General features: G+C 40.4%; 1 protein-coding gene across 1 annotated transcript in view; it reads left to right on the top strand.

Annotated features, from left to right (window-relative positions):
• Nucleotides 1-2,520: 2,520 nt before the first annotated feature.
• The window catches only part of LOC147028740 (pigment epithelium-derived factor-like), a 95,164-nt gene continuing 84,925 nt past the window's right edge, over nucleotides 2,521-12,759 (top strand). Inside the window, exons 1-2 of the mRNA XM_085879415.1 lie at nucleotides 2,521-2,555; nucleotides 10,717-10,822. The gene's annotated coding sequence lies outside the window, so the exon portion shown is untranslated. The remainder of the gene's footprint in view (nucleotides 2,556-10,716; nucleotides 10,823-12,759) is intronic.

Genomic DNA, 12,759 nt, shown 5'->3' with positions numbered 1-12,759 from the left:
CAGGTCATTCCCCATCGAACGGGCCCATCGCGTCAGGTTCTATTGGGTAGTCGACTACCCATGTCCGCCTACCGGCTTGTCTGTCTGTCTACACACGTCAGTCTTTGATCATGGAGGAACAACTTGATTTCAATTTAATTTTATATTTTGAACACGAGAACACAAATTGGAACATGAATCAGAACATGAACCTGCAGTTAAGAACATATTCCCATGGGTGGGAATTGCAGCCTCTGACTGGTTGACATTTTGCTTATTTTCTGTGAATTTTCATTTATGCAGAAACGGATGAAGGAGAAAAAATTAGGATTAGCTAAACTATTATCTCACCCATGTCATTATATAGATGATATTTTTGTGGTTAACTATAATATTTTTTTGATAGGCAGCTTCACAACATTTATCCAGATATCCAGATTGCAAGCAGGAGTGGTAATGATTGTACAGTTGCTGCATATCTCGATGTGTTGGTTAGAGTTGAACAGAATGGCTTTAGTGCAAGTGAATATCATAAAGGTGATGATTTCAGTTTCCCAGTCGTCTTGTACACCTTTCCAGGTAGCAATGTACGAATCAAAATGCATTACAATGTCTTTTCATCTCGGTTACATAGATTTGCAAGAATTTATTCAGTAAAGGATGATTTTGTGGAATGTGCTGTGAAGGTTTTTCCATCATGTGAAATGGAATATTTGGCTGATTGTTTGATCAGATCTTGTGAGAATGTCTTTAGACTCCATCGTCAGCTTATATATTTAAGTTTGGTTGGTTTTCATGTAAACAAGTTCCTATTGCATTGCATTTGATATAATAATAATGAATTAATTATTTTAGTAAGGTAAATTATTTGATTAATATTATTGATGAAAAACATACAGATATATGTACAGGGAGAGCATTTATTTCTGACACATTTGCAGTCTTGGCATAACTAATTATTGTTTTCTTTGTTTTTCAGACAATACTTGAAAGTTGTTTTTAATGATGGAGCACTTTAAATGCAATGAGCATTAAAAAAAAAAATTCTTTTAAATGCAATGAGCATGCCAATTTCACAAACAAGGTCATCATGACAGATGAGGCACACTTTTATTTGGCAGATTTAACGCCACCAGATTTCTTCCTATGGGGATTTCTGAAGGGCAAAGTTTATAAGGAACCTCCAACATCGATCATTGAATTGAAGGCAAACATCACTGCAAGCATCCGCTCTATTGATCAAATGACATTGCTTGCGGTAATGAACAATATGATGATCCACTGTCGTGAATGCACGAATTCGAAAGGGCCCCATTTGTCTGATGTAATTTTTTAAGAAATAAAGAATCAAAATTGATATTAAAAACTTGAAGTATGTGCCAATGTTATACAGAAATTTTATTTTATTTGGTTAAGAAACAAAAAAGTTATAAGGATAATAAACCGTCAGATATAAATGCCCCACCCTGTACACACACACACACACACACACACACACACACACACACACACACACACACACACACACACACACACACACACACACACACACACACACACACGTACTGTATATAGGGTAGAGATGGTATTAAATAATGGAGGTATTTTGAGAAAAATATAATAAATAAATATTTTTAAAAATACATTATAAATAAGCATTAAAATAATTTGATGGTGGTTGAGATATGCAGTACAGCATGTTAAAATTGGTTATTGATGACAGTGAGTCTGGTTCGATGGCGGTGCTGTGTCATGGACATGTCTGCAAGGTAAAGTGTTTATCGCTTCATATGTTATCATATAAAGTGGTGTATGATTAAAGTTTTTCATATGTAGTCATGCTTTAAATAAAAGTGATAACTAAATAACTTTGAGGATATTGCATTGCTGTGTTGACTGACTGTCTGGACACAACTTTGAGGTTGTGGGTCCATTGATGTTGAGTAATCTACTGACGTGGACCTATGACCCGGGGTTGTGGATCCGCCGTTTGGAGAGGTTCTGGGCTGAAAGGATCAAAAGCTCGATGATAAACGGTGATCAGGTGATGATCTGGGCAGTTGGAGAATCAGTCAATTGCTTATAAGTTTAGGTTATAAATTCAAATCAGATACTTTTTGGAAGTAATTACTTGTGTGTGTGTGTTAATATATGTGTGTTTGTGTGTGTGTGTGTGTGTGTGTGTGTGTGTTTATTGTTGTCTGGCTTTCTTATTGGGACTATGGTGCAGTAATTGGTCTTTATTTTGATTAGCAGTACTTTGGCTTTGAATTTTGCAATTTGTAGGGAATTTCGTCCCAACCACGCATGCACACAAATAAGTTTAAGTTCGCGTTTAAGAGCTTTGGTGGACAAAATGAGGAAAGGTTTCACATCTTCACTAGATTTGTCAGAGGGTGGGGAATCGGTCGAAGAGCATTTATTATGTTTGTCGGGTGGGTTTATGATAGGTGCACGTGTTGGTGAGGGTGTGGGTGGCATGGGGAGGAGTGCTGGTGATTATGGGAGAATTGAGCTTGCTGCTGGCGTTGGAAATGTAGAGGAGGTTGGCAACAGACTGGGTGTGATGAGTGAAGGTGGGGTGGTAGTTTATGCACATGGAGGTGCTATGGTTTTGGGGGTGGGGGGGATGTTCAAATGGGGTGATGGTTTTCTGGTTGTGGTCAGTATTGGGAGGGCTGTGGGTGCAAGAAGTAATTGGAGTGTGTGGAAACTGAATTATTAGTTGAATTTATAATAATGTAAAAATACAAGATTTACTTAGTTTAGTACTTTGACAAATAATTTAAGAAACATACATGCTGAAAAGGCTAAGTAAGAAGCAGAATATACACATTTCTTTGCTTTAGTCATAAACAACCTTGCAAAACCTTATCTGTTTTCTGACCATTGTTTGGTGATCATCTTAGTCAGCAGGGCAAAACATGACCCTCTCCTATCTTCTCCCCCTCCCCATACCCCTTCCCGAAGCTGTAAACAAACCAAAACCCCTTTATGTAGCAAATTTGGAGTTCACAAAGGTCCATCTGATATCTTGGTAAAACTGCATATAAACACTCAATATGCTATGTAATCTTAAGTCTTCAGCTTGCAACCATGTAGCAAGTTGAGGTCTTCCTTCTGTGCACAGAAGTGTCTTGTATTTTACTGAATAAACAGCTTGTATTTGAATTATAGTTTCCTGTGACTAAAATTGCTTGCACAGAATTGGCGACGAGGATCGGATGGGACCTACAGACTACATCCGAGGAGAGGAGTTTCTGCCTGGTGATGAGTGAACACTGATGAAGCCAAAAGTGAGAGATCTCTGCCGGAACACGTGTTTCTCCCAGGCAGATGAGCTCTCCACGGAAGGTTACGCAGTCCTGAACTAAAAATTTTAAAAGCTAAGAATATATTATGTATACAGAGCTGTTTGTTGAGTAAAATAAAATACTTTGGGGGGTTTTCATCGGGGTAAGCAACCGGCGTCAGCTAATTAGGATAACATCTTGATATGTTTTGATAAAAGTGTCTAAGTGTTACAATGTGGAGAACCAGAGACATTGCGTAGACAAGTTTGTCAAATTGCATTAAAACAGTGTAAAGACACTACGTATTGAAGAAAGTATAACATCTTGGTATGCTTTGATAAAAGTGCCTAGTCACAATTTGGAGGGCGGAGGCGTTACGTAGACGAGTTTGTGAAGTTGTGTAAAACAGCGTAAAGACACTATGTATTGGAGACAGGATAATATCTTGATATATTTTGTGCAGACGGCGTATTGGATTCATAAGAGTGCCTTTTATGTCACGAGGTGGGGGGCATAAGCATTGTTTAGAGAATCGCCGAATTAGGAAGGAGAAGATGTGCAAAGATTATCGCTGAGTCAAGAAAGGCGGTGAGGCGAGGAGGGCCAGAAGGGCTAGTAAAGGGGCCACTTTATTGCCAAAGGTTACGAAAGCAAGGGGCCAAAGGGTTTAATCGCTGTAAAGAAAGGAGCGCTGATGAGTGCTCGGAGCGATTTAGAAGTACAGTTATGGAAATCAGCATCATAAAGCAAGGAATGGCGATGCGGCCATTCCAAGCGGGTCAAATGCTGAGTATGTGAATGAGACATTTGGGTCGAGAACTTCAAAAGATGTGAAGTTGTGGACAGACAGAACAGAAAAGCAAAGATTTCATCGAGATAGAATTGAAAATCTAAGAAGAGAAAAATCGAGAGAGAAAAAACGACTTTAAAAACCAGTCGATTGGAAAATCTGTGGCAGATGGGCCGAAGAGAGCCTTGAGAGGAGCAGGAGGAGTGTGAGCATTAATGGGAGTTTAAAAGATGCACAAGCTACCCTTAAAGAAGTACATAAAATATTACCGGCGATAACTCTCCTCCCAACAGCGCCAGTCGTGAGAGCGAGAACGAGAGAGGAGGTACAAAAGCGAATGTGATTTAATGTGAGGAGATGTGAAAAATGCTTGCGGATAATAAACCAGTTCAGATGAAAGCTGAGAGAGCATGTCCAATGAATGAACAAAGGATGCTGAGCCAGGTCACGAATTAACATCAGAATTATTTAATTCATCGCTTATGGAACAAATGTGATTTATTGTGAGGTGTTTATATTCAGTCAATGTTCTGAAAAGTGTCTGCATACAATGTATGTGAGTACGTGTGTGTTGAACACATACACAGTTGTATACAAGCGTGAGATAATTAAAATTAAATATACACGAAGCTCGAGTGTGGAGCGAAGCACGCACGGTCTTTGCGTGTATATGCAAAGTATTGTTACGTTTGAGGGGGGGTATGCATTCAAAGGGTAATTAGGATGTTTAATTAGGTATGCCATGCTGTTCGAGTTTACCAGGATCTCGATGTAATAAGTAGCAATTCAGTGGTGATAAGTTGTCTAGTAAATGTTCATTTCTTCAAGGGGGGAAATGATAATTGTCACGTAATTAGATAGGGACACGGGATAGGGTAAGTGTGTCTGCGTAAACCCCTTTTGGTATTCTCTGGAGACTGGCCGTGACGTCACAGGACAGTGCAGCGGATGGCTCCGCCCCGTGATCACGATTGGCAGAAGGCGACGGCGGTGGGCCAATAAACGGCTCGATTGGAAGTGACGAGGACAGGAGGATAAAAAGGTTCTGTTCGGGGTCGAAAAGGAAGAGGAAGAAGATCTGGACAAAAAGATCGTGTTTTTTTGGTGTAGAGGCTGCTGCGCGGAGAGCGTCCTTGTTGTTGTGCTGATTCGATCGTGTTCTTGATCGTGTCTTGGAGCCTTGCTGAGCCTCGTGCCTCACCTTGGTTGGCTCTGGGGTTCTGCCGACTCGGAGTACGGGGTCGAACGGCGGGCGGACCTGCCTCCCTCTCCTGCTCGCAACCTGGCGCCAGAACTGGTTCCCTGGCGGCTGTGAGCGGACTTGGGCCAAGACCAGGAGGTCGACAGCACCACGGTTTCTCCTGCCCCCCTGACGAGAGCAAGGCCAGCTCATCCGACGCCGATCCAGGGACAGTTGCGTCCACACCACGGTCCAGCCTGACCACCAGAAATAGCTACTGTGTGTGTGTGTGTGTGTGTGTGTGTGTGTGTGTGTGTGTGTGTGTTTGTGTGTGTGTGTGTGTGTGTGTGTGTGTGTGTGTGTGTGTGTGTGTGTGTGTGTGTGTGTGTGTGTGTGTGTTTGTGTGTGTGTGTGTGCTTGGCGCCTTAGAGGGATTGAGATCTGTATATTCATTGGAATTGTCTGTGTTTTTCCCCATCCCACACTATCCCGTCGAATCGCCCCGGATCCCTCTTCTTGCCGAGTCTTGTTATTTATGGTAATAATAAAAACAAATAAACATCATCAACTCAGTGAAAAGTGACTCGTGCTACCTTCCTCGTCCCGTTTGCGGTAGAGCGATTAGAACCGCCATGTTTGGGTTATAAATAAATAAACCGCCTCCATCGTTTCGGCTCATTCTACGTTGGTGGGACTGTTCAAGTCCCGTGGACGTCACAGTATGTTGCAAGGTGGATTGATCTTCAGATCTAGCATGAACGGGTGAGGTCATCGTGCAGGATTCAGTGGAGAGATTGTTGGTGTCGATACATATACGCAACGTCACTACAATTTAAAACATTTATTGAACAAACAAACAGATTTAAATGAATGCGCACAGAAGATTCTGGACAGACAGATTCACTCCAGATCTCTCAACACAATTGGAGAATCTTCGTCTTCATATAGTTTCCAGTAAGACACAGTTTTTATAATTTTCTGACACTGACGCCAGTTCGCCTGGTCTTGACAATTTCCAGGTGAACCTTATCTTCAGTCTTCTTTGACAGCTCCTGCTTAAATGGTTGGAACACATTCAAATCCAGACATATTAATCACACAGAATGCGCGAATGACATCAAACGCCAACCCTAATGGCCATTAAAACAAGTTTCCATCCCATGTAGGTTAAAAATTCAGTTTGCTTCTCCAAAAACTGGGAAGATATATTATCTTGAAGCGACGAGAACTTAGTGGATACATCTGGACATTTTCTAAAACCACATTTAAACTTGTTTGTGTCTTTTATAAAAACTCTTTAGATAGCTTCACATGACAGGCAATTCTTCTTTATATTCAACTTATTGGCAAAGTTCAATCCGTTTCCTTTTTAATATATAGGTGATCTTTCTTTACAGAGGAGAAATATAATTATGTTAATTCCAAATTGATACATATTTTAAAATAATCATATCATATTTGAGTACATTTTATTTCAGGATTAATATATTTTATTTTAACATCAAGTTTTAATCATCATCAATTTATTTATTTAATCACCCCCAAACCCATCATGATAAAATGTATCTACATTCCACTGTTTTTTTATTTTTTTTTTTAAACAACACTCAACATTTATGAATTTTTAAAATAGGCTACATGGGCAATCTTTGAATGAACATCTCATATTCCAAAAAACATTAGCAATCTGTGTACAAATCATCTTTCCCAACTCTCCCAGCCAATAAAGTTCCATTATTCGCTCATCTATTTTCCTTTGGAGGTAAACAGCGATGCAAGGATTGAGGTGCTGGTCCAGTCTGGCCAGACAAATGTTGCACACCTCATGCTGCCCTGGGTATCAGTCTTGATCTTCTTCCATATATGGCTTTGATACCTGGGCATAGGTAGTACCCCCAGGAAGGACGGTGTTGTCTCACCATAATATCACATTTCTTGATCAGGATCAGTTTGTTTGGTCCCCCCCCCCCCCAACTGGGCGTTTTAAGAAACTTATGGCATTTCTCCAACCAAGAAGAAACAGCAACCACAAGCAATTTCTTTCAGAAGTCCAATGCCAGCTTGCAGAGTAGTATCTCTCCTGAGCCTCCTTTCCCAGCACCATTTCATGCTCCATCATGTTGAACAGGTAACCACGTTTTATCAAACTTGGTGTAGGATAGAGCAAAGGTGGATGAGAGTGGGCAGGGAGAATATGTGGAGAAGAGGGTACTGTTGCTAAAGCCCTTCACACCACATGTGGTGTAGCCGGAGGCATTTTGGCATGAAGTGGCCAGGGTGAAGAAGAGCGTAGAGAGTAGGAAGTCTCGAGCACAAACTGCTTTGTTGCACTCCACCAGCATTGTCCACTCTGCATATTCTAATGTCATGATCACAAGGAATTAATCATTCAGAAATTCAATTTCTTGATTCCAGCCATAAAAGGCCAGGACGTGTTGTTGTTGTTGTTGTTGTTGTTGTTGTTTTTTTTTTATTTTTATTTTTTAAATTATACATAATGATATCCCATTGACAAAGGACAGCAGGATCGATGATTGTCTCAGAGATAACATCCGCCCATGGTCATATTGTTGCGGAAATTGGCCCTTAGTGGGTTATTAAATATAGGATTAGCCCAGATCCCTCCTTAAATGCATGTTTAGCCAGGTTGTTTGGTAATCGGATGTTGCATGTGTGTCGGGAGGTGTAGCAGGCTGCCCAGTGTTCATACAGTGGTGGTGTACCAAGAGGCGCCTTCTTTTTCCTTCCCCCCTCTTAACGAGCCCCCACCCAGCGCCCTGACAGAGTCAGTCAACAGGATGTGTCAGCAACCCATTGGCGGAGAGCTGCTGCAAACTCGAACGATGGACCAATCACGGATCCCCAGGGGTGGTCCGAAAAGCCCGCCCCAAAAGGCAAGAGGAACTGCTTTGTGCTGTCTGTGATCTTCTTCATGAGGAGTGACTTGACGAGCTGTTCCTCCTTGGCGATGGATCCAGCATGCAGGTCATCCCCAGGTTCATCCTGAGTCATCACGGGGCTTCTGACTGTCCTTACTCCCTGGACAGCTCGACCATGTCTTTTCATCCCATGGATCCGCCTGCGGAGCCCAACACCCAGATTTGGCCTGGTCTGGTGTACAGGCCAGGCCTGGATTCACGTACTGGACCTTGTGAGAAACCAGCTGGAACACACCATAGATCTTTCTCTCCTGTGCCGTCGACCTCACAGGGGCTGGATGCACCGAGGCTGCATGCGCGAGCGGTGCCGATAGGAGTACGTCGCCACCATTTTGCCACGCTGCATGTTCAAGCTGGGCGCTCGAATCTGACGACATCGGCTTGTCATGAGCCGCATCCGTGCCTTCGACACTTTTCCTCTCGTCCATGAGGCACCACCAAGTACTCCGTGTCTTGTATGCATGTTGTCCAGGCCTAAGGTTAATTTTTGCTAGGGCCCCCTTCGAAACCCATATCCGTATCTCCCTAGATAAGAGCGTGTTATAATTGAATTATAACATTGTCGTGAATGCTTTGCTTGTGTAGTTTTCCCAGTTGTGTCCCCAAAAAATCTGGCTGATTCATACGAAATTTGCCGCCTTGAATTTGTTCATGTCGTGCTGAGGAACAATCGCTCAATTTGTATTTAGAACCAAACTGGCTACAGACTGTGGCAGACTTCGCTCGGTCTCCGATCAAACCCAGTCTATAGCCGGGGTGTATATCCCCAACTGGCAAGACCCAGGGGTACTTTGGTATCATGATCTGAGGCGCGTGACCTGAGACCTGTGCCGAACTAGCCAGCAATATAACCCCTGAGACGGCGGTGCTGTTAAGTGCCGCCGAATCTTCAACAATATAACATGCTCATTCCAAATTTACCATGTATTTTCAAACTTCAATGTTTCACAGATCGTTAAATTCTCTCTCTGTGTTGAAATTCTCATATGGAAATGATGCTTGAACAACCATTGTCATGGCCATGGCTCTTCTCTTAAAACAACGACTAAATAATGAAGAGAAGACAGTTGTAGTACAATAATAATCACAAGCATGATTATTCCAACAAAAATCCAATGTAATAATGTTGCCCATGTATTTCCTTAAGCCAAAGCCCAACTTTAATCTTTTGTAATCATATAATTATTTATTCTCTGCCTTAATTTTGACATATTGACCAGTATTTCTGGTCTAAATTACCAAAAATTTATATTAATTAAAAATAAATTAAAGTAATATTTCTAAATTACCAGAGGTCCACATGTACTTTTAGTAAAAAATAATTTGTTATACTTCTTAAATTACTAAAATGCTGACATGAAATTTCTGTGCATGTTATCGTTACAATACACAACTGGTGGACAGAACATCAATTCAAATATTTCTTCAGTCAAGCACTAAAAATTTTCTTTTACATCATTTCCTCTCAATAAAATATACAAACATAATCTGTCATTTGTCAGATAATTTTACCCTTGCCGATGGCACTCCGAATTAATCCCAAAATCCTACAGTATGTTGACCAAGTTCTCAATCTTTCTAGTCATAAACAATCTCATGAGTTCAGTCTCAGATAGGCATTGCATCATCATCATCTTATTTTCCTTTCATCTATACTTCATTAATTACTTAAAATCAACAGATATTGCTGATCGTCATTATCAGGTCTTGATATCATTACAGTAGTTTTCTACCCTGATTTCACATGACATATTTTCCAGTAAACATCATCAAAATCATCGTTTTGATCTCTCAATGAGAAAAGCATGAAACTTGTGTGATCATTGTCTTGGTAATAATCTTCTTCATGCAAATCACAAGCAAATTAGCCATACATTTTCCAATAATCATTTTAATACAGACAGTAAAACTACTACAAGTTCTTCACACCTTCCTCTTACAATCTTGTCAGCCATACTGACATTCACTTCCTGATGCATAGTCCAGGTAGATTTAATATATTTCACAAAACCCTTCTGAAGGACTTGTATACTGGATTTATTTATTTTATTTTATTTTTAGAATCTTGCCCTCCAACTGACAATACGAACAATTCCAGAATCCTCACAACAAAACGTTGTTTACCTTTTAGTTCTATCAATTGCTTTTACTTTTGGTGTCACAGTTGAACTGAACTCTGACCCTCAACATTAACTCAGATTAGCATACAATCTATACTCCTGATTTAAAAAAATTTTTTTTATTACATTTCTTGGTCAGTTTGATATCGATCAGTAAATCATTTTAATTTGGTTTGACCAACCTCCGACCTCTACATCATATCTCTTATCTCTGCATCATATCTCCCATGATCTAATTTACCTAAATTAGCACCTTTCAAGGATTTACAAGGAAATCTAGCACAGGTGGAAGCCATTCAACCCACCATACCTGCACAAACACCATACGAGCTTATCAACACAAGATCCAAGGAAGAAAATACAAAAAAAAAGTTTTTTCATTAATGAGATAAGTATTTTTCCCTCTTCCCCCCAGGAGAGGGAGCATGGGCTTGGTTTAAACACACATCAATCACAAAACTCCCCTTGACAGGACCGTCACCATCAACATCCCTATACCCCTCGATCTCCATAACTTTCAGGTACCTATCTAATTCTAATTTAAACTTTTCTACTTTTTCTGCTGCCACTACCTTTCCAGGGAGACCATTCCATGCATTAACTACTCTCTGAGTAAAAGTCCCCTGCCTTGCTACCGTCTTAATTATCCTCTTCTTCACTCTCAGGCTATGGCCCCTGGTTCTGTCACTGTCTTGTCTGTTGAATAATTAATCTGCATTATTTTATCTATACCTTTTATTATCTTAAACATCTCTATCAATACTCTTGGTTTCATATTATCTGAACCCGGAGCCTATCTTCTCTTACCGAGCTGTTCCATTACTTCCTCCATTCCAACCTGGATATTCTGTAAAAGCCCTTCCTCTGTAAAAACCAGCTTGATAGATACTCTCAGCTATTGGCAAATCTCCTAACTCTTCTTGGTCAGTCTCGGATAGACGTTGTCTAAAACATGGTCAAATCTTACTGTACATCTCATTCTAACCGTACAACAATCATATTATTTAACAAAACTTTGCAAATCATGGACGCAAACGTTTATTGTTCTCTCGTGATGTCTCCATTGCAGATTCACATTTTCTTTCACTTTAATGAGCACAATGTCTTCCTCTGGACCGAGATCATAGCAGTCTTTGATTGTTGCTTCAAGCAAAATGTTCTCAATCTATAAATGAGATACTCTCACAATATTTGTTAGTACAACACAAAATGTATGTAATCCATTTGATTCGTGTTCACCAGGGGGGTTGACTCAGCCTGCCATCCTTCCGAAGTTGACGAAATTAGTACCAGTGTGTACTGATAGAGAGGCACTGCATCAGTGACACAGTCACGCTTCCAATAAATGACAGCTACCCTGGCAGCTAAGCTGCCATACGAAAGAAAAAGAAGAATGCATGTTTGTTCTGTCGTTAGCAACTCCCTGGTATGCACTCCTAAGTCCGTGTGCATGCGCAATAATGTATCTATATACTGTACTGCATTGCTAAAACTCTCATCTTGTATGTTCCCGAAATACAGCCAAAACGGTACACGATAGCGCAAATTTTTAGGGCCACATTACTCACCGTTCTCCTGCGGTGAACAGTATCAAGCTTCGTTCAAATCGGGCAAAGAAAAATATTATTAAAAAATCAATTCCCGATTCAGTCAAGTCCTCTTCGGGAGTATTTGATCAATGCAAACAACCTCAGCGGTATAATTCGCTAGAGCTATCTTTTTTTTTTTTAATCAACTGCTGTCACAACTGGAACCCAACGGCATGAGTAATGCATTCGATAAATAAGTACCATGTGCATTACAGCCATAGAGGTTCTGACACACGACCTACTCTTCCGGGTAGTGATCACACTTCATGTATTTATGAATGATGACAGATTCACTTTTAAAACTCACTATTTGTTGTTAATTTCGTTACCTAAAAACGACAAAGCCCTCTCACAATGAAGTTCTGAAATCGTGAGCAATACCAAAGTATTTGGCAACTCTGTATAAAATCATTCACTTTCTGGTTATCCATGAAAAAACATCTTTCCTTCAACGCGTGACTTCATTACGTCTATGTTTGTTTGTTTGTTTATTTATTCATTCATTCATTCATTACCACTTCCTCATCTATCAGGATGTATTTATTCCTAATTCATGGCTTTGAAGCGAAGAGATGTTATGTTTGTGTTAACGCTTTCGATCGTATCACGGTAATCGAGTACAGAGCTCAGATAGACGACCAGATTTCCTTATGCGTTTGTTGAAGTTGCTTCGTTCGTGTCCAACTTCACACAATGGAAAGCTACTGACTGTATTTTATGTTCAACACGATTTGTTATGTTGACGCAGATTATATAAATTCTCCCATTTCGTACGAAGAGATAGAGCTTTGATAAAATGCTTCTTAAATGGCACATATCTCCTTAAAAAAATCGTGATTATCATTACACACCACACACACACACACACA

The sequence above is a fragment of the Eptatretus burgeri genome, chromosome 4 (assembly GCF_056783735.1).
Source record: "Eptatretus burgeri isolate ZD-2024b chromosome 4, Ebu_testis_v1, whole genome shotgun sequence".
NCBI classification, from domain to species: domain Eukaryota; kingdom Metazoa; phylum Chordata; class Myxini; order Myxiniformes; family Myxinidae; genus Eptatretus; species Eptatretus burgeri.
The sequence above is the reverse complement of the archived record's forward strand: the minus strand, read 5'-3'. Positions and strand labels throughout refer to the sequence as shown.